The sequence below is a fragment of the Ambystoma mexicanum genome, chromosome 6p (genome assembly GCF_040938575.1).
Source record: "Ambystoma mexicanum isolate Mex_15411 chromosome 6p, UKY_AmexF1_1, whole genome shotgun sequence".
Lineage (NCBI taxonomy): Eukaryota > Metazoa > Chordata > Amphibia > Caudata > Ambystomatidae > Ambystoma > Ambystoma mexicanum.
In genome coordinates this window covers 1,388,650,974-1,388,656,973 of record NC_090935.1, presented here as the reverse complement: position 1 = coordinate 1,388,656,973, position 6,000 = coordinate 1,388,650,974, and positions in this window count along the sequence as shown.

The following is a 6,000-nucleotide window of genomic DNA, read 5'->3' as shown; positions in this document are numbered from 1 at the left end:
TCAAGAGGGGCTGTGTGATCTGGGTGATCTATTAGTGACAAGCCAGATTCTGAGGTGTTAGTATCTCTGTTGATGAGTTGAAGAGATAAACTGTGGAAGGATGTGTTAATGTGATCCTACTTTCGTTAAAACAACTAGGCTCACACCCTCCACAGGAGCGCAGTTTCACACCCCCTGCCCCCCATATCCTGAGGTGTATTATGTAAGGGCGTACTCTCAAATCTTGACCAGAGTGTTTAAGGGCTGGTAAAAGTCTCCACGCTAACTGTAAACACTGGTTGAGAGTGAAGTGCAAGGCACTCGTCATGTCTGAGGCAGCCCATGCATTCCAAAACATTAATTGTGCATGGCTTAAGGTTAAAATCGCTAATGTCGCCATCACTGCTGTAGTTGCTGCTGTTGTGATTGTCCAATAGGGCACTCCTTGCTATGGCGGGATGCATTCAAATTATCAACGAACAGTGCTGTGCTTGCTCCAATGTTCTCTCGAATGTCAAATGGGCAGGCAGTCTCACCCATAGCCGCGTGTTCATTGACGAACAACTGACAGTTATTGTTATAACAGCTATTCATGTTAGGAGTTGCACTCGCCCCGGGCAGGAAAGCGCCTGGTTTCTCACGCTTCCCGTGGGCTCCACAACATTCACTAATGACGCCTCTGAGGTCCCAGGTGAGATAATAGAATCCCCCCGCTGCCCATGCAAGGGGCAGCACCAGCAATTACCTTGGGCTCAATCTGGATGCCTCCGTCCATGGCAGTCCCTCCTTGCTTGTTTGCGTTGCCACCAGACTCAGCCTGACACAGACAGCAGAGATTGCAAACCTCTGCCAAAGCTCGGCGAACACTCCACGTTGTGGAACGCTCTTTGTAGGTTTGCTCCTCTTGCAAACTCCAAATGACGCTGCAGAAGGACTGCTTCAGAGGGATGACTGCAGGGACTGCAAACCTCTGCTATTGTTTGGTCTAGCCACTGAGAGTGGACACACTGAATGTAATCTCCTCTGGCCCTAAAAGGAATAGAAGACTTTTGATCTGTAACTAACATTTGGTGTGGAGCACTAATAGAATGCAATATCACTCACAGTCTATGGCTATAAACTCTTCCAGCTCATCAAAAAATATTATACGTTTTCATATGCAACTGAAAGATGGAGCAATCACTTATTTATTCATGTATTTATTTATCTGTATTTATACATTTATGTAGCACCCAAACCAGAGGTATCAAGGCGCTGGTACAACATAGGTAAGATAGTGGAGAGCAAAAAGAGAAGATTCATTTAAGCATACTTATTAAACAGCAAGTTTTTAAAAACGTTCTGAAGGCAAGGTGATATATTTCATGTTTTATGTGTGCAGGAAGGGCGTTCCAGTGGGTGAAGGTCATGATGCAAAAACGTGATACCCCCACAGCCAGTGAATATTATCTCCTCATATCTAAAAACAAAATAATAATTAAGACAATTGCAACTGGTATTATGCCTGAGCATTAACTGATGACAAAGTCAGTTACAGTCATTGGGGGTCATTACAAGGTTGGCGGTAGGGATTTAACGGGGCCGGTAGAGCTGCCGGCCCCGTTAAACACCTACCGCCGCATTACGAGGTTTGCTCGCAGGACCCGTTAAGGACGCCTGGTTTTACCATGCTGCCTTAGCAGGTCTCGCGAGCAGACCAGCATGCTGACAACGGGCCCGTTGTTAACAGGCCCGTTGTTAGCATGCTCCCCAATCCCATTGAGCCCTATGGGGGCTCAAATGGGAATGGGGATGTACCGGGTCCGGGTTCCCTGAATGGGGAAATACCGGGCCCTCCAAGGTTGTAATGGCCCGGTACTTCCCCATTCAGGGAACCCGGAACCGGTACCCGGTAAGGGGGAAGCCATGCTGCTAATAGCGGCATGGCTACCTCCAAACTTATAATGACCCACATTGAATGTAATCTCTTGCCTCCCAGGAAATGTAACACATTTGAGCATCATTACAAGTTTGCCAGTCAGTGACCTACGGTACCAGTAAGCTTTCTGGTACCCTAGATCCCAGACCGGCAAACTACGAGTTGTGCTTGTGGGTGCCTTTCTGCCCACCAGGTCTGACCTGGCGGGTAGAGCGGCACCCGCGAGCACAGCATGCCGCATGCACCAGCACCATTTACGAATGGTGCAGGTACATGCGGCTTCCCCATTCCCATTAAGCCCTATGGGACTCAAATGGTCATGGGGAGGAATTTATCCCAGTGCCCTGGAATGGGCAATTACCGGGTCCGCTACCGGGTTATTGCCCATTCCAGGGCGCTGGGAAAAAAATGACTCCGGCTGAAGCAGTGCCTGTATTACAGGCACGGCTGTCCGCCAGGGTCGCAATGAGGCCATTGTCTCTACAACTCATACTTTTTCTGGCCACAAAAAGTTGGTGCAGTCATTTGGAACCACTGAATATGTTTGCCTCTAATCTGTTTCTCCTCAACTATAACTTGATTTGCCCATTAAAAGACTGTACAGTCACTTAAAACCTCTAGATGCAATCTCCACCTCACTACCAAGAAGTTTAGGTAGTTTTCTATTCATGTTCTAATTGGCCAGGCCACTAAACGAAAGTACATTCACTTACAACAACTGAATAAACGATCATCCGTTTAATTAGGCATTTTGTCTGCAAATAATATTTTGTCTTGCTTCTTAATGATGGCCTACCTGTGAATTCGGGATACACTTTTAAATGTGCAGAAAAGCTGCCTTATCAGCGATGCACTCATTCCCATGCCCTTTGTGAATTAAGCTGCTTCTTTTTCGGCTCACGTGAGGAAATACCCAAGCGCGCATCTCCTCACTTGCACAAATACAAATGTTTTGTGACTATATCCCACTGGCAATATGTCTTGAGGATTGTCAAGGAAGGATTTCAAAATACCGTCATTGTGCAGAATGAGTAACTTGTGATTGTGCAGAGAGGCAATATACTAGAATATGTCAGATGGCATTCTACACAGCTGAAATTGGAGTCAATGGGGTGAATATCTTTGGAGGGAGAATGATAATGGTTTGCTGGGGAATGGATCCCATTGAAGTACATATATGTTTATGGAAGGCTTGTTGGGAGGGTCAGAGCAGTGACACTTGCCAAAGGCATGTGACACCTACAGAAAGAGGTCAATTTGACAGCTGTGCATTGCCATGCCTTTCTTGAGTAACTGGAATGGATTGCTTATTTGATTCCCACCATTAGGTTCTAGAATCACACCACATTCTTCAGCATGCTGGCTTTGTTGGAACATATAACTCTATAAGCATGGCTAATTTATTTATTCACACATAGTTCCATGTTGCCCTGAATTTGCTTGATGAATATTTGATACTCGTATGCTACTGCACAAGAACATTCATTTTGTTTCTTCCTCGTTATGCATCTGTGCAAGATAATAGACCAGCTGCTGCAAGAAGAAGAGGGATACTCTTTTGCCTGATCACAGGATCAGAATCGTCATAGTATAATCTATCTTGCTCGCTGGGCACTGGGCTGGAAGTGGAGGACTGCAAGGCGAGGTACTGCGCAGTATCTGTGTACACTGAACCAGTCAGTGGTTATCATGTCCATGACTTGTTCAGAAATGTGTTATCCAGAAGAAATGTGGTTATCTGCACATTGTAGAAATATAGTATGATGATGTTATCTCTCTAGCACTCCCACCGCCCTGATGAATGGTGCTTCTTTCAGAGAAGACTGTTCATACTGCACTGTGATTAATCTATGCAAACAAACAAACACTGGCAAATGTAATAGTGTGGGTCTGACTTTGAGGGTATGTGTTGGAACTGCCCATGCATGCCTGCCATCCTTGTATGTAACTGTTCGCATCTTCACTTTACACACTAGTGTTAATTTCTTTTATACAGATAATATCAGCATTGTTTATTTCAATTGTAATACCATCATAAATCCTACACAGAAATACATTCAAGATAAAAACAAATAAAAAATAACAAAATCAAGTGTTCTATATCAGCTATAAAACTCATTCCGTTACTAAGATTAAAGTGCACGTTTAGGAGTGTTTTTTAAAATTGCAATTTTTTTGAATAATTTTAAACTATTTGCAACCTATTTTATGATGTGCCTGTATTAGCCTCAGAGGCACATAAGACCATTTTCGAAGTTGAAATACTTGTCAAATAAATAAGTCAAGTGCCCAAGTTATGCACTTATCTTGCAACAGTGTAGCAGTGCGGGACTGCATTGATAAGGCCCCTTTGTTTCAAAACTGTTCTAAATGGTCTTTTGCAGATAAAGGTAAATGGCAAGCAAAGGAAAATAACATGTCCCTATGTTTCCAGCGTGTTCGGATGATAGGCTTGGCATAGGACTCAATCCCTAACCCCTGTCATTTACCAATCAGTGAATTCAAGGAGGAAAAGATTGCATTGTATATGTGCTTAATGTATATGTTGTGAGGTGCTGAAGCACGATTCGAGGAATGGCTCAAGGGTCCTTGGTGAGGCAATGGCCAGATGGACTCTATTTTGAGGGTTAACCAAGCTCTAGCGATTCTACTCACTTCTAGGGAAAATTCATTAATAACAACTTGACCTTCTTCTTGCTGTGACCATATTTCAATTGTGGATGTTCAAACCAATGTCCAGCATTTGTAGCTGCAAAAGTAGCATAACTATGGAATTTTATTTTAGTTGCACAAACATGGGAATGCATATCTGGAAGGATGGACCGTGATAGAGTGGCTTTTGTATTCACCCATTTTGGAAGCCACGTCAATGCTGAATCAATAGAATGGTGATCCCCCAAAAAGACCAAACCTAGCTCGTTATGTACAGAATAGCTAGGTGTGCTTTGAGGGAGAGTCAATATAGATCAGCCGAATGTGTTCTCTAAACTCTGTAATTTATAATCAGACACCATTCCTCAGATGTCAGCCCCATAGAGCCAAATCGCACGTGCCTTTGCAATATGCACCTTTAACATCATGGATCAAATGTATACCCTTACAGACTTTGGCAAACGAAAGGTCCTTGCTATGGCCAGAGATATCGTGACAGCTTTCTTTCCAATATGATCGTTCTCATGGCCATTTGAGGAGTAGCAAACTCCGAGATAGTTAAAGTAGTGCTCTTTCTCTAGCAGGGATGTGTTCATGAAGAATGCTTTCGACAAATTCCGTGCCTTGCCCACTATTGATACTGAAACCCACTCACATTTCTTTTGAGTTTCTTAATTGCCTCAACCTGGTGTTATCCTCCAACAGTCTGGTAGGGCTCTAGGTGTATGGGGAAGATGGGGGCAAGGATGCACCCCTGCTGAAGCCCACTATTGGTCCTGAATGGGTGTGTGCAGTTCAACCCTCCATCACATAATTCTACACACTCTGTGTGTGTCTGAAATAAAACAAAACGCTTCAGCACCCCTTCTGGGATTCCGATGTCTGAAAGAATTGACCATAACTGCTCAGTGACCACCAAATCGAACAAGATGTGCACAGGTCCATAAAGGCCAAAAACACTATGCCTTCCTTTAAACGTGTGTATCTGGAGGTTTGTATGCAACACACATCTTTTTTCAGCTTCACTTTTCACATCCATGTTTAATTCTTTAATTATAACTGTGCCTTGTTCATGTTCCCCAGGCTTTGCTCTATGATCTGCAAACATCCATTAGGAATAGAGGGTTTCCCACGCAGGTGAAGGTCTGAGGGAAAATGATGGAAGTGTTCAGGGAAGTCCTGTTCACGGATGAGAATATCATTAATTTTCCCAAAAATCACGTCTCATGTGAATTCTCTACGATTTTCCCAGTGCCGCTTACTTATATTGAGGGCATAATAGACACAGCATTACAAAGAACATAATTATACAGACCTTGATATAAGCGACACAACATTAAGGGGGGAAGGATAGCTCAGGGGCAATCTGTCTTGGAAGTAAGATAACGTGGCGCAACACAGGTTTGAATCCCGAGCCTGTGCTTAGAAACCACCCACTGGTATTAAGCGCC